Below are 23337 nucleotides of genomic sequence, written 5' to 3' on the forward strand. Positions count from 1 at the left end.
ATTTCAGTGCTTGTGATTGGTCTGTTCATATTTTCTATTTCTTCCTGGTTCAGTCTTGGAAGGTTGTGCATTTCTAAGAATTTGTCCATTTCTTCCAGGATGTCCATTTTAGTGGCATGTAGTTGCTTGTAGTAATCGCTTATGATCCTTTCCTTCTGCTAACTTTGGGGTTTTTTTGTTCTTTTTTTCTAATTGCTTTAGGTGTAAGTTTAGGTTGTTGTTGTTTAGCCTCCATGTGTTTGTATTTCTTACAGATTTTTTCCTGTAATTGATATCTAGTCTCATAGCGTTGTGGTTGGTAAAGATACTTCATATGATTTCAATTATTTTAAGTTTACCAAGGCTTGATTTGTGACCCAAGATATGATCTAGCCTGGAGAATGTTCCATGAGCAGTTGAGAAGAATGTGTATTCTGTTGTTTTTGCATGGAATGTCCTATAAATATCAATTAAGTCCATCTTGTTTAATGTATCATTTAAAGCTTGTGTTTCCTTATTTATTTTCATTTTGGATGATCTGTCCATTGGTGAAAATTGGGTGTTAAAGTCCCCCACTATGACTGTGTTACTGTCGATTTCCTCTTGATCATTATGTAGTGTCCTTCTTTGTCTCTTGTAATAGTCTTTGTTTTAAAGTCTATTTTGTCTGATATGAGAATTGCTACTCCAGCTTCCTTTTGATTTCCATTTGCATGGAATATATTTTTCCACCCCCTCACTTTCAGTCTGTATGTGTCCCTAGGTCTGAAGTGGGCCTTTTGTAGACAGCATATATATGGGTCTTGTTTTTTTTATCCATTCAGGCAGTCTATGTCTTTTTGTTGGAGCATTTAATCCATTTACATTTAAGGTAATTATCGAAAGGGAGTTCTTCTGAGTCATGAGTTGTCAGTTTAATATTCTTTTTTCCCACTTCCAGGCAAGTTGGTGGGAAAGGGCTCCTAACAACCACCACAACAACAACAAATAACAGACATTAAATCCCAGGCTAACTCCTTGGAGAAATTTATGAGCCCACCATAGTGCCCTAGAGTAGATCTGGTCAAAGAATGCTCAAAAATCTTGAGTTTGGATGGCCGACCTAACCCAGAGATTATCTGCTTCCTGCCTGGAGAACTCTAGGCAGGAGGCTGGTGGAGCAGCCTTCATTGACAGGCAGGGCAGTATTTGGTGTGGCAAGGTGTATAATATTCCCGTGGCTGAAATGGATGCCAGGAAAGAAAGCTGAGCTTCCCCCTAAGAGGATCATCTGCTGGGACGAGGAACTGTAGAATAAAAGACCATGGAAGACCCTCACCACCTGGAGCAGGAGGGGACAGAGGGAGTTACAAGAGGTCAGCCAAAGAGCACACAACTCACATCAGGATACTATGCAGATGGAGTTCCCTAGTCAGGGAAGGAGGAGAGGAGCTATTGAAAAATCCACAAAGAGCCAGAAACCCAGAGCATGTGGACCATCAGGATAGAACCGCAAATAGCGCCATCAAAGAGATTTTATCCAAACATTACCCCACCCCTGCAGGCCAAGAGCAGGGGAGTAAAAGGGAGGAGGAGTAAAAAGAGAAGAAAAGAGAGCTTACTCCTTTTAGCTGCAGATGGGGAAGCCATAGATCATGCCAGACCTGTAAAGGGGGAAGGGGCTTTGAATTAAGTATACTATTGAAGTTTTAAATTGGATTGAATGGGACTTATCATTATTCATTTTTAAAATAGGTTATTTATCCCCATGGATCAAAATTCAAAAGGTACAAAATTTATATAGTGATAAATCTTCCTTCCACTTGTCTCCCCACCACCCAGTTCTTATAGCCTCACATGGCAGTAAGAGGATGAGAGAGCTCTCTGGCGTCCCCTCTATGAGGACACTAATCCCATTCATGAGAGTATCATCCTTGTGACCTAATCACTTCCCAAAGGCCCCCACCTCCTAATACCATCACACTGGAGTTTAAGGATTCAACATATGAATTTTGGGGAGACACAAACATTCAAAACATTGCATCTAGGCCCAATTCTGCCAATTTCTTTCTGGAAAGAAAACTACCTTCTAAAGGGAAAAATGGCTGCTTTATCTCTAGAGATAAATGTACACTTAGGAGAACTGTATTGTAGCCAAGAGAAGCTAGTGCCTCTGGGGCTGATGAGCCAGCCTAAACCCTCAGGTCCCATTGTAAGTATCACTAATCCTTTCATAAAACAATGTTGAGAATAGGGAGCTTGTATCCCTGGTCTTGTTTATGGGAGACACAAATCAGAAACCCTTAGCCTCAGAGAAATCTTCAGCTTTTGGAAAATTGGGAGAAGGGCTGGGGATTATTTTTCTCTCAAGTACAGCTTCCAAAAGGGACATAATCACACAGCACAATTTTAAGAAAGAACCAGCTAACATCAGTGGCTGGCTGATGTGAGCAGAGGCAGGCTCTTTCCCCTCTCTCCTTGCAGGGACACAGCTAGCTCAGCTGCCCTTGCCTAAGAATGAGGACAAAGAACTTTCTGATAGGCACTTACAGGACCCTCCTCAAAGCCTGTTACAGTTCTTTGAAGGGTTATAGCACCTCTGAAGGGGAGGTTTCATCTGCATTGTACACTTACAGAAATGTCAAGAGCTTTGACCTCTTCTTTAGAAGAAATGGTTTCCAAATATAATCTCTTTTCCCCGTACTTGAGCCCTGTTGCAAATTTGGTCCCCTAGGAAGGAGACTCTGAATACCCTGTGCAAGAGTACCCTAGGGACCAGGTCTTATGGAAGGGAATAGAAGAGAGCAAGACTGGGCAGAGAGGGAGAGGTCCAGCTGCAGTGCAGGCCCAATGCCAGTCTTGGCCAGTGCACTTCAGAACTGCCCTGAACCGGGCAAGATGGTCAGGCCTCTATACCCACCATATGCGTCATCACCATGTGTGAGCAGCCCTGGGAGGGGCATGATCGTGGATCCAGGAAATTCCCAAAAGGGTGGTGGTGGCCGGGGAGATAGCTGAAGTCTCTCTACCAACAGCACTCCCAGTAGGAGGGGGTCAGCATGTCCTCCAGTGAAGGGGTATCTGGGTGGCCCATCACGGTATCGACCAGATGTCCCTTCCAGGAGAAAGCCCGGTGAAAAAGCAAGAATCCTCAGCAGAAACATAAAGAAGACAGCTCGGTTTGGGTTTCACTCCTCTGCCCACTCTGTGACCATCGCCTACTGAAGGGGAATTCTTTTCCTTTTCCCAAGATAACCAGCACTCTCCTGTGCTATCCAGCACTGGGCCAGCCATTCTATCACAAGGTTTCTCATCGCCTTGAGAAGTGGAGCAATGCTGTCTCCTAGGGATTAGAGACACTAGGACTATGGCCTAGTTTAATAGATAGTCCCTCCCAAATTATACGTTCTCATTTTAACAAAGATCGCCAATGTCTTCACACAAATGAGTGATTCATGTTGAGAATTTCTGGAATTATAGCCGGGAAAGCTGTTTTCTCACACCTCTCTGATTCTTCTAGGATAACTTTCCGTCTTCATCAAGAAAACATCTTTAAAAGTTTTCTCTCTTTCTCTCTCTCTCTTTCTCCATATGTATGTGTATGTGTGTATGCATATATATGTGTATATATATATGTGTGTGTGTGTGTATGTCTGTACATGTGTATCTGTGTTTACTTTCTTATTTATTTATTTATTTTTGTAGTAGATGAAAATCCAAGACACAAGGAAAGAGCAAGTTTCCTTGAGAATCTAGAATGTAGCTCAAGACATAACATTGTGTCCTACTCTGCAGCCTAGTGGAGGAGCAAGAAGAGCCTGCAAGAATTAGTACTAAAAGGAGAGAAAAACAAGGCCCTGAGGCCTTGCAGAGGAAGGAAGAGAGTTCTTGGGAAGCTGGTTATAGCCTGAGAAAGAACCCCAACCTGGAGGAGAATTACCCATATTCTTGGAAGACAAAGGATTCCACAGAAAATGACTCCAAAGGCTACCAGGTCATGGAGGCTCTGGCTCAGGCTCATCACTCATCTGTATGTAGCATTTTCATATCCCAGCGCTCTGAAAATGGCCTTTTCACTGAGGCTTTATATATTTGTGAAATAAATGAGAGTGTTGGGCTTTGAAGAATGATATCACCTAACAGAAGTTGAAAGCCTCTGTATGGACCCAAGAGGACGCACACCCTTCCAATTCCATTCTGGAACATTGTCTAACACGCCCACCAGATTGTTACTTCATTCTCTAGAAGGATGAACCTATATTTAACTTTGCTTCATGTTTCATACAAAGGTAATATACTTGTTCATTATATTACATTTTACAGATAATTTCTACTTTTGGATTTATTCTTTTCAATAGCTTCCAAATACCCTCCAAGGTTAACACATTACTTTTCTAACCAGAAAGAATAATCAATAGTTTGGGTTTTTATGGATGAAATGATGTGATTAGGACCCAGACTCTGTGACGCTCTATGTTAACTTATAGATTTTTGTCTGGCAGAGATGCAAATTGTTTCTATCCAGCAGAAAAAGTAACTCCAAAGTTTTGAACCCCCTCCCCCTCAAGTTTTATTGCCCTGCTGGATAACTCCCAGTTTTATATGTCACTTGGAAAACTCTGTGCCTCAGTTTCCTCACTTATAAGTAGGGTTGTCGTGTGGATGAAATGAGATATTCCACGTAAAACATTAAGAAAAGAGACTAGTAGATAGTAAACGCTCAGTAAATGTTGCCCATTATTATCACAGGCTCATTTAACGGAAAAATACAGAGCATATCCTTCAGGCATAACTCAAATAAGTCATGAGGACTTGTCTCACTCCAAACTTACCTCCTCATAACTCCAATAAAATCCTTCACTGAGAGAATGCTTCCATCTTGGCTCCTCTAGCAAGCGCATTGGGACTAACTGGTTGGAAAGACTTGCATGCACTTGTAGGTGCAGGTGTCAGTGGGGTGGGCAGAGGTGGGCAGCAGGCATCCCTGGCAGAGGCAGGGTCACAGAAGTGACTCTGTGCCCTGGAATCTGTGTCCTGCTACCATGGCTCAAGGCCCTAAAGTCATACACCAACCCCGATATCCCTGCTTATGCCTACTTTGTGATTTTAGCCTGTGACTTTCAAATGCTTAACTAGTAACAATTAACATGGTATCTTTCCTTAAAAATGATTCCCTATGAATTCAGCCCTAAGAGACACAGGATGAAATGGTAAATAGGAAAGAGACAATAATTAAATTGAAAAACAAATGAAAATAGCCTCTGCTTGTCCACCCAGTGCTGGTGAAAGGGACACAGCTCACAAATATATGGAACAGAATATACATGGACTTCACCATCAGAAAAACCCATGTTACCAAACAGGGTTCTTAGCCTCCTTAATCAATAGAAATTTATCAGAGGCCAGAACAGAAATTCAGACAAGGCTTTATTGGGGCCCCTACTGCAGCAGGGGGTAGTGAGAACAAATAACATGTTCGCTTGCTTTCTGGCTCACTGAGGAAGGGGGAGCTTGTTCCTTATATGGGTGAGGGTAGGGGCAGGTCCAGAGGTCAGACTGGAGGGGTGGCTTAGGTGATTTGTCCACCCCTTTGATGGTGTTTTGTGCAGGGCGCATGCGCAGTACCCTGCTTTTTGCCCCCAGCTCTTCAGAAGTGGCAGCTGGGTTTTTTTTTTTTTTTTTTTGGTCTTTTTGTATCTTATTGTCCATATTTGCCCCAACTGGGAATGCACACAGTTATTTTTAGTCCCTTATAGTTTCTTTGTATTTTGTTGCTTGCAGAGACATTTGTCCAGGTGCAAACACTGTAGCAAAGGGTCCCAGGTCCCAGGTCCCAGACTGTCTCACCCGGAGCTCAGATCTCTGTCCCAGCTGTTTTCAAAGGATCCCAGGTGATTTCCTGTGCTGTGACATAGGTGGCAATTTCTTTTCCTAAAGAAGAGGGAACCTCCCTCCAGCACACAGACACATACATACACCTTCACAAATTTAATCTCCAGAGAGTATCCCTCTTGTATGGCTTTCACGAACCATATACTTTTCATAACTATATATGAAATATGAATCATAACACCGACCTCACAGGGTTATTATAAGGAATAGAAGGAACAACGCACACAAAAAGTACATTGCACACTTCCTGGCACGTGGAAGGTCCTTGGTCAATGTTAGTTCACCTATTGGTATTGGAACTGACATTTAAGGAATGCCTCCAGGTAAAATAGATGGCCAAAAGTTTTGGATCTTCCTGAAAGTGAAATAGAACCAAACAGGCATCTAATGTATCAAGCTACTGAATAGCATCACCTCAAGTGAGGAGCTGAGAGCAGGTTGTTTTCCCACACCCGTAAACCAACCTGGGCTCTGTCAAGCCCAGTATTCACCATCTCACTCATGAGAGGCAGCAACCCCAGAGTCACAGCTCTGTTTTCTCCACCACCACTATTCAGCAGATAGCTCCTTGGGGCAGACTTGAACCTCACTTATCAGGGCCCGGCAGACGTGGCTCTGAATGACACTCCAGGTTTTGCAATCAGTTTGTTCTCATTGTCAGAGGCAATCATAATGTTCTGAGCATGATTTCTGTAGAGGGGGCCTGGGAGACTTTCCAAGCCTCCCTGGCTTGCTTTCCTGCCAGCAGGACTCAGGACCCCAGGAGGAGGCAGTTAAAAACCCAGGTGTCACACAAGTGGGAGATGGCAGTGAGGGCAGAACGTTTTATTTAACTCCAGGTTTTTCTTGCATTTTATTTTACTCCGATAATTAATCCCAAAACTGGGGAAGCAAAACCCCTCTGTCATCAAAACCAATATACTAACGAGAGAAAAGAAAAATGACACGCCCTAGGTCATATATTTAGAATGAAACAGATCAAAGATTATCACCCACATCCCTTAATACCTAGGCTCAGCGCTGAGTCAGAGTAACAGTTGGAGCCAGTAGGAACCACTGCAGCATTGGCTCAGTGATGCTTCTGCAGGATCTAAGCAATCAGAACCTCCCAAGGGAAGCATCCCAGGAATTTGTATTTTTAAAAAGCTCCGCATCCGATCCTCACGTAGCCCTGGCATTTGGCGACTCCCTGCTTTTGGCCGGTAGTACTTAGGAGTTCACAATTACTTATCCTCTGAATGCCTGTTACATACATGTCAGCCTTGCCAGCAGGTATTGACAGAATAACAGAATGCTGCAAAGAAACAGTGTTTCACACTATTTACCAATTGGGAAACAATTAGAAATGAGCTCAGTCATGTTGGATGGTTCTCTCTGTTTTTATCCGCCCCCTCCACCCTGCCCCCAAGGTTGAGAATATACAATCACCTAGCATAACCATGAGAAGATGAGAAAGAAAACAAAGTTTTTAGTTTTTGTGGTTTTTTTAAAGAATGATAGATTTATAGGAAATGCAATGATCATTCAGGAGGTGGAGGAAGCCTTGTTATATTGAATGATGGTGAAAGTTCTGCTTCCCGTTTGGCCAACTCTGAAACCACCCAGGAAGAAAGGAGGAAGGGTGCCTCATTACTGCTGGGTGGGGGTGGAAGTTCAGCATCCCACGTGGCCTCCACTGATACCCTTGTGGGAGGGTTTTATTATTAATGAGTAGGGATGGAATTGCCAACTCCCCACAGGTCTTCTTTGAGGATAGGGGGCACCTTGAGCAAGGATGGAAATTTAGGCTACCCACTTGACCTTTGTTGACAGGCGTGGGGCTGGGGTCATGTTTTTTCCATGGTGTTTGACTGGAGTAGGGTGGTATCTTAGTCCATTCAGGCTGCTATAAAAGAATACCATAGACAGCGTGGCTTATAAACAAGAGAAATTTATTTCTCACTGTTCTGGAGGCTGGGAAGTCCAAGATCAAGGCACTAGCAGATTCAGTAATTGATGAGGGGCCACTTCCTGGTTCACAGACTCATGTGTCTTCATGTTCAAAAATGTTCCATCACCAGAGGATAAATGCTTGTGAGATACTAAGTTTTAAAAAAGAGGTTAAGGGCTTCCCTGGTGGCGCAGTGGTTGAGAATCTGCCTGCCAATGCAGGGGACACGGGTTCGAGCCCTGGTTCGGGAAGATCCCACATGCCGCGGAGCAGCTAGGCCCGTGAGCCATAACTACTGAGCCTGTGCATCTGGAGCTTGTGCTCCGCAACAAGAGAGGCCGCGACAGTGAAAGGCCTGCGCACCGTGATGAAGAGTGGCCCCCGCTCGCCACAACTAGAGAAAGCCCTTGCACAGAAACGAAGACCAACACAGCCAAAAATAAATAAATTAATTAATTTTAAAAAAAAAAAGAGGTTAAAACTGTGACTTTATACAATGATATTAACTTTGTGAGATAAGGTGGAAAACATTTTATTTTAATGGCTACTAATACTTATCTCTGAAGTCTTCTGTGATATTACTTTATCCTACACACATCCTTACACTACTTCTTTCTCAAGCATCGTTTAACATTTTCCACAATTTTGTACCTCTGCTTTAATCGTAAAATATAAGGATCCCAATGCCTTGAGGGGCGACCAGTGGGGAATAAGACTTAAATGGTGCCAAAGTAAATTCGAAGTTCCGGGAAAATATAAAAAGCCCATCCCCATCATCAACTCCTGAGTCTGTCTGCCCCTTTCCAGCTTCACTCACCCTTCAGCCCGCAGACTGCCTGCCAATGTGTGTCGTCCTCCACCTCAAGCTGCCTGCTGTTTATTCTGACCTGCTGCCACCTGGATATAGCTGGGGCGGGGGGGGGAGAGAAAATGGACACTGTGATTGCCCAAGGACCTAATCTGCTTTTCCACCTGGGGCTGGAAAAACTCAGGAAATGGCCTCCAAAGGGAGGTGCCTAGAGCTTGATAAGGAGCTGAATTATCTTGTCTGCTGGTTAATAGCTAACTGGCCTGCCTCCTTTATTACCCGTACAGACTCAGCTATCTTCCAGGTTTGCATGACTGTTTGCCTTTCCCATGTCAAGAAAGGAGGAGTTTCCTTTCACTGCAAAGGCAGTAGAAGAACAAAACATTGAACAGACAGGAGACAAAGATACCAAAGGAAAACCTGCTCTACAAAACTATCTGCAGTGTTCCCTGGACCCAGTGGTTAAGAGGGAATTTAATGATTAGAACCAATGAATCACTTGTTCACTCAACAAATATTGATTCAGGATCGCCTGTGGGTCTGGACCATCCCGTGATGGTGAGTGAATGAGGCTTCCTGATACTGAGAGGCCTCCAGCTGGGGACACCAGAGAACAGCCAGGCCACAGGTCTGACGTTTAGCGTCACCCAGGTATTTACTTCTCTTCATTACTTGATCACCATGGACAGAAGTGGTGGATATGGTCTGGAAGTCAGGAGACCCGGGATTTTGGTCCTGGTACTGATTAAGACTTTTAAAGGTACAACTACTTAATGTATTAAATTTCCCCATCTCTCAAATGGCAACATGCATTTCTGCCCCGCCTGTTGTCCAGAACTATTTTGAGGATCAAATGTGGACAATAATAGAAGGCGCTCTGTAAATGTAGGTTATGATCATATTATCTGAATGCCTCAAATTCCAGCACCCAAATTTTAAGTGGCAAGGGCTGGGCTGGAAAATGAATGAATGAAACCCCAGCTTATCCCTGACAGCTTGAGAAACTGCAGTGTTGTTCGGTGCCCCATAGCCACACAGCATCTGGCTCAGATTGTATCCCTGGATGACAAAAAGTAATTCCTGCAACACCAATGAGCCGTCGCCTCTGATCTTTACATGAAGGAGATAGAACCAAAGTTTATTTCCTGCATTACAGCCATAGACAACATAGGAAAGATTTGTTGCTAAATCCCAAGCTCTTGTCGACACTCAGCAAATGATGGTAATGATGCTGGCTATGGATTAGAGACCTTCAGGGTCTGCCCTTGATGAATTCCTGCTAGGCTTTCACAAGCATGATTTGGGTCCCACTGAAAGAAGCAGCCAGAGGGCAAGGACTGGACCCCTTTCCCAGGTCAACAAGGGAACTAAGTCAGCACTGCCAGCCTGTTGCTGAGTTGCTGACAACACTCTTTGGACGTGGTACCAAGTCTCTGTCTATAAGGAAAGCTGTAAAGAGAGGAAAGTACATCTCTGGAGACAGACACCCTATTCTAGGACATCATGACCCCATGGGATATTTGTATGGGTCAAAGCTGTCTTTTTAAAGGGTTCTGTCCCTTGTGTTCTATGTTAATTGACATATTCTAACGACACCAGCCCGCTTTTATACTCAGATTCAGAAATATAAATTGGGTATTTCGTTCTTAGACATGAAAAGAAAATTGTCCTAAGAAAATAATTCAGATGATTACAATTAGTTATTTAAATCGTTCTTAAAAGCTTAGTCTGTCTTCCCCAGCTAGTCATAGGACGGGAGCTACTTTTTATATTTACAAGGTTGGCTCTTGAACTACATGGTCAGAAGTCTAATAGCAAGGTGTTGGTACAGCTGCATCCCTACTAGAGGCTCTAGAAGAGAATCATTTTCTTTTCCAACTTCTAGAGGCCGCCCACATTCCTGGGCTCATGGACCCTTCCCTCATCTTCAAAGTGCATCACTCCAACCTCTGCTTCCTTCATCTCACTTCTTTTTCTTTAATTCTCCTGCCTCCCTCTTATAAGGACGCTTACGATTACATTGGGCCCATCTGGATAATCCAGGATAATTTCCCCCCATCTCAAGATCCTTAATCACATCTGTGAAATCTATTTAGACGTGTAAAGAACTGCCAAACTATTTTTCAAAGTGACTGTACCTTTTTGGAGTCCTATCAGCAGGGTGTGAGAGTTACAGTTTCAGCTGTATTTTTAACAGCGTAACCTGCTTACTTTGGTTCCTGTGCCGGGCATACTTTCCCACACAGCATCTTTTTGCCTATCCCTCTTGGTCAATAGAGCCTTAATTTGGGGGGGTGGGGGTAGGCATATGTGTCTAGCCCTAGGTAATGGATCATGATGGTTCCTAGTCATTTATGACAATCCTGTTCCCTACCTTTTCAGCCTTCCTTTCAGCTAGATGTAACCTGTGGACCCTATTCTGGCCAATGAGACATAAGGAGAAATCTAATCTGTTGTAGAGGCTTCTGGGAAAGCTTTTGCTTTTCTGCTATAAAGAGGCAAATATATCCTTTGACCTTATTCCCTTATTTCTCGCTTGAATGACATGATGGCTGGGACTGCAACAACACTATTGCCATCATAATGAAAAGGCCAAGAGAATCATAGAAACACCAACAACCCTGTTTAATTAAGCCACTGTTAATTGGGTGTTCCGTTACTTGCTATCGAACACAATCCTAATGGATACAGCCTTTTTCCTCCCTACTGCATGGAAGGCTACCGCTGTTAGTTAATGCACAGGATTTTTCTTTCTTTTCTTCATCTTTGTTTTATGCCCAGATATTTGTATTTCAGACATATTCGTCTAGATTTTGTTTTGGGGAGGATGCCATTGTGAGAGGTCAAGAAAAGTTAGTGTGTGTTGGGTCTGCTGAAAGCACCCAATGCTCATTGAAATCTCATGTATTCTTATCTTCATGAGTTGGGCAATCCCTATTTTAAACAAGGGGAAAAGCTGACTTAAAAACTTTCTGGATATAGAGTATGGATTAAAAAGGCAGACATGTAGAAGAAGCAATGTCATTCATGAGGCATACCAGGACAAGTTGATTTCAAATGACAAAAATCTGTTCAAACTTATGCCTTTTTGAAAGTGTTGGCATTTATTGGCTCACACAACCAAACTTTGGGAAACACAAATAGCTTTAGAGGTAATGGATCTTGGCATGAAAAGCCATGGGGACTCTAGACTGAGTCCATTTCCCATTAATGCATCTCTATGTGGCCAACTGTGGTCTTCCCTTTACAGAAGAGAACAGGTCCTCCAGGAGCTCCAGACACATTCTAAAACCACCAAGCGTAGTGAGGAAGCGAGGATTCTCCCTCCCAGATCCACTTTTTGAAATCGAAGAGAAAGTCTCTGACCATCCCAACTTGAATCACATTCTTACCTCTCAAGTTGTTTATCCTGTTTGAATGTTTTAGTATCTGTCTTTTGTGCGAGCCTTTCCTTGAACTGTCTAGTAATTCTTAGTTGTCTGCTTATTTTTGAGAGAGAGGACCTAAAAACGCTACTGGAACCTCCACGCACCCAGATGGAGCTTCTTCAATGAGAATCTCTACAAGGTTGATCTGGCTGGACCACTTAGTTTTAGAACCTCTGCCATCCATACATTCACATTGTTCCCCTTGTGCTGGTCAGATTCCCCAGAGAAGATTCTCCCAGTCTCCTGCAAAGAAGGGTCTAACTGACAATGTTTTGAGACTAGGGCGACTAACTCATCCTCGTTTGATCAAGACTGTCCCAGTTTTAAAACTGCAAGTCTCCATCCTGGGAACACCTACAGTCCCAGGAAAATTGAGATGGTAGGACACCCTATGCTACTATTCTGGAAGCTAAATAGGGAAAGACGGTTAGGTGATCTCATCATCTTTTATGCACACATTCAGGTCATCCCACTGTTTTCAGTATGGTGATCCACCCTCAAATGCGCTTAGCATCCATCAGTCTAGAGACTGTTTTACTCACAGCAGAGTATAAGTTTCCAATCTTCTACTAGGATTGGGGAGGATGGACCAGATGTGAAGACCTGACCACTTCTTGGACAGAGAGCCACCCTCCTTATTTAAGCCCCTATTCAAGAGATGTCTGATACCACTGACACCAGAGTCTTTGGGGATTCTGTAGTGTATATCGGGTTGGATATTATCCTTCCTCACCATTGCTTAGACTCTTTTTCGTGTCTGTTTAATCACTTACCACTCATATATCTGCTTCCCAGAATCCACATTTTTATAGCTATTGTCTCTTCTCCCATTCTCCTAATGTCTCTGAGTTTATAACTTTAAAAAATCCTTTCTGTAGGGTTGTATGGAGGAATAAAAGTAGTTTGGTATATTAAAAATGCCACACTTGCCCAAGAGTCTATAAGAACAATCTTTTCAAACACTTTTTATTCAAATACCTCAGTGCTTTGGGCAACGTAAGTTTCAGAACTTCCTGCTGTTGTCCACTGTGTGGCACTATCTTCTTACCATTTGAAAACAATTTCTACATTCCGGTATTAGTTTATTGATTTCCAACATGTCTTAAGATAACAAAATATCATGACATAGACTATAAAATCACGACAGAGGCAAAAATTGACAACAGTGAGAAATTTCCTAGGAGACAATCTACTGAAGTTAGAATTTTAATTTATCTTGACTTGGTGACTACATTGTTTTTTTAACATCTTTATTGGAGTATAATTCCTTTACAATGATGTGTAAGTTTCTGCTGTATGACAAAGTGAATCAGCTATACGTATGCATATATCCCCGTATTCCCTCCCTCTTGCGTCTCCCTCCCACCCTCCCTATCCCATCCCTCTAGGTGGTCACAAAGCACGGAGCTGATCTCCCTGTGCTACGCGGCTGCTTCCCACTAGCTATCTATCTTATATTTGGTAATGTATATATGTCAATGCCACTCTCTCACTTCGTCTCAGCTTTCCCTTCCCCCTCCCCGTGTCCTCAAGTCCATTCTCTACATCTGCGTCTTTATTCCTGTCCTGCCCTTAGGTTCTTCGAACCCATTTTAAAAAAATTCCATATATATGTGTTAGCATACGGTGTTTGTTTTTCTCTTTCTGACTTATTTCACTCTGTATGACAAACTCTAGGTCCATCCACCTCACTACAAATAACTCAATTTTCGTTCTTTTTATGGCTGAGTAATATTCCATTGTATACATGTGCCACATCTTCTTTATCCATTCATCTGTTGATGGACACTTAGGTTGCTTCCATGTCCTGGTTATTGTAAATATATCTGCAATGAACATTTTGGTACATGATTCTTTTTAAATTATGGTTTTCTCAGGGTATATGCCCAGTAGTGGGATTGCTGGGTCGTATGGTAGTTCTATTTTTAGATTTTTGAGGAACCTCCATACTGTTCTGCATAGTGGCTGTATCAATTTACATTCCCACCAACAGTGCAATAGGGTTCCCTTTCTTCCACACCCTCTCCAGCATTTTTTGTTTGTAGATTTTTTGATGATGGCCATTCTGACTTGTTGAGCCTCCTTTCATGTGTTTGTTGGCAATCTGTATATCTTCTTTGGAGAAATGTCTATTTAGGTCTTCTGCCCATTTTTGGATTGGGTTGTTTGTTTTTTGATATTGAGCTGCATGAGCTGTTTGTGTATTTTGGAGATTAATATTTTCTCAGTTGCTTCATTTGCCAATATTTTCTCCCATTCTGAGGGTTGTCTTCTCATCTTGTTTATGGTTTCCTTTGCTGTGCAAAAGCTTTGAAGTTTCATTAGGTCCCATTTGTTTATTTTTGTTTTTATTTCCATTTCTCTAGGAGGTGGGTCAAAAAGGATCTTACTGTGATGTATGTCATAGAGTGTTCTGCCTATGTTTTCGTCTAAGAGTTTTATAATGTCTGGGTTTACATTTAGGTCTTTAATTCATTTTGAGTTTGTTTTTGTGTATGGTGTTAGTGAGTGTTCTAATTTCATCCTTTTACATGTATCTGTCCAGTTTTCCCAGCACCACTTATTGAAGAGTCTGTCTTTTCTCCATTGTATATTCTTGCCTCCTTTATCAAAGATAAGGTGACCATATGTGCATGGGTTTATCTCTGGGCTTTCTATCCTGTTCCATTGATCTACATTTCTGTTTTTGTGCCAGTACCATACTGTCTTGATTACTGTAGCTTTGTAGTATAATCTGAAGTCAGGGAGCCTGCTTCCTCCAGCTCCATTTTTCTTTCTCAAGATTGCTTTTTCTATTCGGGTTTTTTTGTTTTTCCATACAAATTTTGAAATTTTTTGTTCTAGTTCTGTGAAAAATACCATTGGTAGTTTAATAGGGATTGCACTGAATCTGTAGATTGCTTTGGGTAGTAGAGTCATTTTCACAATGTTGATTCTTCCAATCCAAGAACATGATATATCTCTCCATCTGTCTGTAAAGGTTTTAATTTCTCTGTCGAATCTGAATGAGATCCTTGCTGGGTAGAGTAATCTTGGTTTTAGATTTTTCTCTTTCATCACTTTAAATATGTCCTGCTACTACCTTCTGGCTTGCAGAATTTTCTGCTGAAAGATCGTCTGTTAACCTAATGGGGATTCCCTTTTATGTTATTTGTTGCTTTTCACTTGCTGCTTTTAATATTTTTTCTTTGTACTTAATTTTTGATAGTTTGATTAATATGTGTCTTGGTGTGTTTGTCCTTGGATTTATCCTGTATGGGACTCTCTGCACTTCCTGCACTTGACTGACTATTTCCTTTCCCATATTAGAGAAGTTTTCTACTATAATCTCTTCAAATATTTTCTCAGTCCCTTTCTTTTCATCTTCTTTTTCTGGAACCCCTATAATTCGAATGTTGGTGCATTTAATGTTGTCCCAGAGGTCTCTGAGACTGTCCTCAATTCTTTCATTCGTTTTTGTTTATTCTGTTCTGTGGTAGTTATTCCCTCTAGTTCCAAGATTTTGGATCATCTTTACTATCATTACTCTGAATTCTTTTCCTGGTAGTCTGCCTATTTCCTCTTCATTTGTTTGGTCTCGTGGGTTTTTACTTTGCTTCTTATTTGGCTGCGTATCTCTCTGTCTTCTCACTTTGCCTAACTTGCTGTGTTTGGGGTCTCCTTTTCACAGGCTGCAGGTTCGTAGTTCCCATTGTTTTTGGTTTCTGCCCCCAGTTGGTAAGGTTGGTTCAGTGGGTTGTGTAGGCTTCCTGGTGGAGGGTACTGGTGCCTGTGTTCTGGTGGATGAGGCTGGATCTTGTCTTTCTGGTGGGCAGGACCACATCCGGTGGTGTGTTTTGGGGTGTCTGTGAACTTATAATGATTTTAAGCAGCCTCTCTGTTAATGGGTGGGGTTGTGTTCCTATCTTGCTTGTTGTCTGGCATGGGATGTCCAGCACTGGAGCTTGCTGGTCATTTATTGGTGCTGGGTCTTAGCATTGATATGGAGATCTCTGGGAGAGCTCTTGCTGCTTGATATTACGTGGGTCCAGGAAGTCTCTGGTGGTCCAATGTCCTGAACTCGGCTCTCCCACCTCAGAGGCTCAGGCCTGACACTGAGCTGGAGCACAAAGACCCTGTCAGCCACACTGCTCAGAAGAAAAGTGAGAAAAGAAAGAAAATAGTAATAAGGTAAAATAAAGTTATTAAAATAAAAAAATTTTTTAAATTATTGATATAAATAATTAAAAAGTAATAAAAATAAAAGAAGAGAGCAACCAAACCAATAAACAAATCCACCAATGATAACAAGCTCTAAAAAGTATACTAAGATACACATAAGAATCAGAAACTATTCGGTCACATAGAGCAAACCCCAAGTCTACTGTTGCTCCCATCGTCCACAGCCTCAATTTTGGGATGATTCGTTGTCTATTCCACAGATGCAGGCTACATCAAGTTGATTGTGGAGATTTAATCTGCTGCTCCTGAGGCTGCTGGGAGAGATTTCCCTTTCTCTTCTTTGTTCGCACAGCTCCTGGGGTTCAGCTTTGGATTTGGCCCCACCTCTGCATATAGGTCGTCTGAGGGCATCTGTTCTTCGCTCAGACAGGACGGGGTTAAAGGAGCAGCTGATTCGGGGGCTCTGGCTCAGTCAGGCTGAGGGGAGGGTCGGTACGGGATGTGGGGCGAGCCTGTGGCGGCAGAGGCCGGTGTGACATTGCAACAGCCTGAGGCGCGCCGTGTGTTGTCCCTGGATCATGGGACCCTGGCAGTGGCAGGCTGCACAGGCGGGAGGGGATGTGTGGATAGTGACCTGTGCTCGCACACAGGCTTCTTGGTGGCTGCAGCAGCAGCCTTAGCATCTCATGCCCGTCTCTGGGGTCTGCGCTGATAGCCACGGCTTGTGCCCGTCTCTGGAGCTCGTTTTAGGCGGTGCTCTGGATTCCCTCTCCTTGCACACCCCAAAACAATTGTCCCTTGCCTTTTAGGCAGTTCCAGACTTTTTTCCCGGAGCCCCTCCCGGCTAGCTGTGGTGCACTAGCCCCCTTCAGGCTGTGTTCACACAGCCAACCCCAGCCCTATCCCTGGGATCTGACATCCGAAGCCGAAGCCTCAGCTCCCAGCCCCCACCTGCCCCGGCAGTTGAGTAGACAAGCCTCTCAGGCAGGTGGGTGCTGGTTGGCACTGATCCTCTGTGCGGGAATCTCTCCACTTTGCCCTCTGCACCCCTCTTGCTGTGCTCTTCTCCGTGGCTCCAAAGTTTTGCCCCCACCCCTCCCCCGTCTCTGCCAGTGAAGGGTCTTCCTAGTGTGTGGAAACTTTTCCTCCTTCACAGCTCCCTCCCAGAGGTGCGGGTCCCTTCCCTATTCTTTTGTCTCTGCTTTTTCTTTTTTCTTTTACCCTACCCAGTTACGTGGGGAGTTTCTTGCTTTTGGGGAAGTCTGAGGTCTTCTGCCAGCATTTAGTAGGTGTTCTGTAGGAGTTGTTCCACATGTAGATATTTTTTTGATGTATTTGTGGGGAGAAAGGTGATCTCCACGTCTTACTTCTCGGCCATCTTGAGGGCCCTCTGTCAGTGACTACTTTTTATATTTACCACATTATATATATTTACTATCGCAGGAGTCAGCAAACTTTTTCCTTAAAGACCAGATAGTAAATATCTCTGGGTTGAATAGTCTCTATCACAACTACACAACTCTATTTAGTGCAAAAGCAGCTATAGAAAATATCTAAAGAACTGGTCATGGCTGTATCCCAATGAAGCTTTATTTACAAAAACAGGCAGCAGTCTGGATTTGACCCATAGGATAGTATTCACTAACCCCTACTCTATGCTATTAAGATTCTGATCCAAGTTCCAACCTGTGGCAGAGGGAGGGGTGGTTCTCATCCCAACACGAAATTCTCAGACACCAGCAAATTGTCTACAATTCAACTGAATTCTGACAAGGATTTACCTGGAGATTGGGTCAGATCCCACAGGTTAAGGGTTCAGTCCCACAAGACTGTCCCCTCTCCCCCACTTTAGACACTAGGCACAAACCCAATCAGCTATAGAATGGAAGTTCCCATGGTCTCTCTGAGCTCAGGGGACCATCAGCGGTCACATGTGAATGACCTGAGGCTCTGAGACCATCAGTGTTGGTTTGTTTACTGGATACACCTTCTTTATAATGTAGCATTTGACAGAGATCCTGACTAATATTTTCAGGAAGAAAAGGGAATCTTTAGTAGAATTTCTAAATAAAGAAAAGTCATTTTCCTACTATTCTCACTGCATCACACCACATCTAGGATCTCACCTTCAGTTCTGAGAGCCATTTTAGCGTAGAATTAGTAGGAGTTCTGCAAAAATATCATACATAGACTAAAGAAACTGGAAGGTCAGGAGGGAGGGATTCAAAGAAGGAAGATTAAGGGAAAGACATTTCTGCCTTCAAATATTTTAAAAGAAATCATAGGGGCAATTTGCAGAACTGGCAAGAAAGTAGATTTTGACATCTACCAAAAAAAGAACTTTCTGACAATTAGAACTGTCCAGCAGTGGCACAGAAGTCACACATTTCCTGTAACTGGCAGTGATCAAACATGAGAAGCCTACATTTTGAGCACCATTCCTGCCTTGTGTATCCAGCAGACCTACTGGACACCCATTCTGTTCTCTTTAATAGCACTTCTTAAATTTAATATGCAATGAACCACCTGAGAATTATTAAAATGCAGACTGATTCAGGAGGTCTGGGGCAGGATCTGATATTCTGCAGTCTAACAGGCTCCCAGGGAATGCCAATGCTGCTGGCTCATGCAGCACACCTTGAATAGCAGGACCCTGTGGCTGAGGCCCTTGGACTTGGTTGGACATTGGAATCACCTGGGGAAGGGGACGCTAGAAAACACCCTCATGTCTGGGTCTCTCACTCTTAGTTTAATTAGCATGGTGTGTGGCCTGGGTGTCAGGGTTTTCAAAACTCTCTAAGTTACCCCAAACACAAAGCTAAGTTTAAGGAGCACTGTGCTATGGTCTTTCAAAACATTCAACACTGGGTCAGAGATCACTTCTGCAAAGACCTTTAATTGGAATAAAATTATCTGGGCTTGGGCAGGTCATCTCATTCATGAATGATTAACATCGGTTCAACATTTTTGAGGAAAACTTTGAAATCATCATTAAATCTCATAATGTGTAGGACATTAGACCATAGAATGTCCCAAGTCCCCTCCAAATAGCTAAGATGAGAAGCTATTGCCCTGATTCAAAATATGTGACCCAAAACCTCCTTTGGCTGTACATTCATTGGACCACAAGGTGGTGATGGAGCAACAAAACATGATACCACAACCACCACCACCACCCTCACCCCAGAAAGTTGAGCTATGTGACCTATACTTAAGGCCAGAACACTTGCAGAGCAGGTATAATTCTCAGCTCTGAGGGGTGATTGGTCACAGGCTCCTTTGAGAATCTAACAGCTATAGACAAATGTACACCCACAAACATGAATACAATTTTAAGCAGTTCACAGACCCTGAAATTAAACTGTGGACAGTCAAGCCTAAAGATGAGTTACCCCCCCACCCCAGTATAAATTATATGGAGCCTGAGCACACCCACCTCCATCCCTAAGAGCAGCTGACCTTACCTACTGCTTCACAGAGAAAAAAGAAGAAATCTGGCCCAAGTCTACCCATTTACCTAATCCACTTCGACCTTCCTTCCCTCCACATGGAACAGGGTGCCTCTTCTTTACAGTGAAGGTTAAATCCTCCACCAGTGTTCCTGATCCCTTCACCCTGGCCTCCACCAAGTTCATGGTCTCTCTATTTTATGCTCTTATATATTTTCTGGTGCTAATTTAAAAATAACTCACTTTTCTCAAGACAAAAGTGGTATATGGCTTTTATTTTTAAATATACAGAAAAGCAAAGGATATAACATAAAATACCCATGAATCTCATAAACGCTTATGTTTTTCTTCCATATAGTTTGCTGAGTTTACATACACTTGTGCTTGTAAAAATATAATCATGTTATGCAAACTGTTTTATGACCTACTTAATGTAATATAATCTAACATCTTTTAATCTTCATATATTTTCACCTGCAGATGTGGTCCTTAACCAGAGATGTTCATTTGATTCATCTATAGAAAATTTTAAGCATATATTTGCCTAAATGCCAATTCCAAAGATTCTTATTTACCAGGTCCGGCATGAGCCTAGAAATCTGTATGTTTAGAAAAGCCTCAAGTGATTTTGAAGTATAATTCTAGGAATACGATTGTTACTTTCAAAAAAATTTTTGTGTATAAATACAATTTTATTATTTATTGGATAAACTTTACGAAAGTATAACTTACATACAATTAGCTACACCCATTTTATGTATACATTTTGTTTAATTTATTGCAATAACATTGGTTTATGACATATAACTTTCATGTGTATAACATTATATTTCAACTTCTGTATACACTACAGCATGCTCACCACCAAAAGTTTAGTTTCCACCCATCACCCCCATTTCCTCCTCCCCACCGTCTCCAGTCCCCTCTGACAATCACTTCTCTGTTCTCTGTGTCTATCTTTTTGGTTTTGTTTGGTTAGGTTTGTTCATTTATTATCACTATTTTATATTCCACATATGAGTGAAATAATATGGTATTTGTCTTTTTCTGTCATTTCATTTAGCATAGTACCCTCAAGATCCATCCATGTTGTCTCAAATGACAAGATTTTATATTTTTTATGGCTGAGTAATATTCCATTGTGCATAAATACCACATCTTCTTTATCCATTCATCTATTGATGGGCAGGTTGTTTCCATATCTGGGCTACTGTAAATAATGCTGTGATGAACATAAGGGTGCATATACTTTTTTCTAATAAGTGTTTTTGTATTCTTCGGATAAATAACCAGAAGTGGAGTAGCTGGAGCATATGGTAGTTTTATTCTCAATTTTTTGAGGAATGTCTATACTATTTTTCATGGTGGCTGCACCAATTTACATTCCCATCAACAGTGCTATATTGTTACGATTCTCTTAATTCCTGTGAGTTCAGCAATGCAGTTAAAATAATGTGCCTTGGGGGCTTCCCTGGTGGCGCAGTGGTTGGGAGTCCGCCTGCCAATGCAGGGGACGCGGGTTCGTGCCCCGGTCTGGGAGGATCCCATGTGCCGCAGAGCGGCTGGGCCCGTGGGCCATGGCCGCTGGGCCTGCACGTCCGGAGCCTGTGCTCCGCAACGGGAGGGGCCACAACAGTGAGAGGCCCGCATACCGCAAAAAAAAAAAAAAAAAAAAAAAAAAAAAAGTAATAATGTGCCTTGGAGTTTACCCAAACATATAGGTGTTTCGCTTCAGGAATTTTTCAGAATATAGTCCACTGTACATCCAGTAGCAGAATTCCATGATTTATATTATGGAATTTTAACTATTAAAGTTGATGGATCTCAGGGCTTCCCTGGTGGCGCAGTGGTTAAGAATCTGCCTTCCAATGCAGGAGACACAGGTTCTAGCCCTGGTCCAGGAAGATCCCACATGCCACGGAGTAGCTAAGCCCATGTTCCACAACTACTGAGCCTCCGCACACCCTAGAGCCCATGCTCCGCAACTAGAGAAGCCACTACAATGAAAAGCCCGCGCACCACAGTGAAGAGTAGCCCGGCTCTCTGCAACTAAAGAAAGCCCACGCGCAGCAACGCAGCCGAAAATAAATTAATTAACTAATTAATTTAAAAAAATAAAGTTGATGGATCTCAATTTGTATCTTAGCTCTGCCATTTGCCACTTCTGGACTGATCTTGGGTAAATTACATAACCTCTTTAAGCCTCAATTTCCTTAGTGGTGGACTAGGTACAATAATACCTCTAAAATAATATGAAGCTGTTGCAATGAATAGTATAATGGTGAAAAAAACTTCACAAAGGGTCCGGCATATAAATCTTAACTTCATGCTCACTAAATTTTAACCATTTTTACTTAGTATTACTGTTTTCTTAATCTAGTTCTTGTAAACCTTTCGTAGCCTAGTTCTTTAGCTATGAAATGGGAATTTTAGGTTTGTTGGAAGTATTTGAGATAATAAATGCAAAACATATAGCACAGTACCTGGCACATAAGGAACACCCAACAAATAGTAACAATTATTGCTATTTACAAGAGCTCTGAAATAATCAATAGGCAATACACAAAGCTCTTGTTTGTGCTGATTTAGTATTCATTTGATAATGAATATGACATCTTGCCACATTAAAAAAATAAGTTTGGAGAGATTTGGTGAGTAGTGTTCAAAATAGCAATACCTTCATAAAACTCTATGTGTCCATATCTTCTATCCTGCACCCTTCTTGGCTCTTGGAATGAATGCTCTTAGCTGCATAAGGTAACATTAGAATACAATCACCTTCATCTACTAACAAAGAAATTCTTGAACTGAGGAGCAATAAATTATGTCTCCACTACATAAACTTTGAAAGCAACAGATTAAAATGTTCGTTGCACATCCAAAATGAAGTGTATTTGGGGGGGTGTGTCTAACACTGCATATTATTATAATATGCTTTTATGTATACTGGGTTGGTTTTGAATTTTTTTCATTACTAGTTTATATTTTATTGGCTCTGATTGATTACCTGTGTGTACCTTGCATCTCTGGGGAATTAATACGTATTTTGTCTACATTTGAAGTTTATCTGAATTGTTTCTAAACTGAAGTTACTCCATTGCTGTTTGCTGTTCCTGATTAAGGATTAGGAGATCTGTATTCCAGTTTTACCTCTGCCAGGACTAGGTGCCTGACCTGGAGTAAATTATTTGCTTTCTCTCTGGGTCTCAGTTCTCTTATTACCAAAATGAGGGTGACTTCCCTGGTGATCCAGTGGGTCAGACTCCACGCTCCCAACGCAGGGGGCCGGGATTAGATCCCTGGTCGAGGAACTAGATCCCGCATGCATGCCACAACTAAGAAATCTGCATGTTGCAATTAAGGGTCCCGCATGCCACAGCGAAGATCCCACATGCTGCAACTAAGACCCGGCACAGCCAAAATCAATCAATCAATCAATCTTTTAAAAAACAATGAAATGGGGGAGTAGTTGGATTGAGTGATCTGTTTTCCCCATTCCAGCTCTAATATTATATGAGTCTCTACTTTGTAGGTGGTGTCATGCCTAGCATGGAAAATACATATCTGAGTATCTTAAGACTGAGAAAATGCAGGTTGTGAGTATGATATGTAAAGCACCTCATACAGGACTTTGCTTTCAAGGCAAGAAACAAATATCAAGGTTTTTTTATATATATAATAATTATATAATATATATAATATATATAATAT

Source organism: Physeter macrocephalus, chromosome 12 (genome assembly GCF_002837175.3).
Source record: "Physeter macrocephalus isolate SW-GA chromosome 12, ASM283717v5, whole genome shotgun sequence".
Classification (NCBI taxonomy): Eukaryota; Metazoa; Chordata; class Mammalia; order Artiodactyla; family Physeteridae; genus Physeter; species Physeter macrocephalus.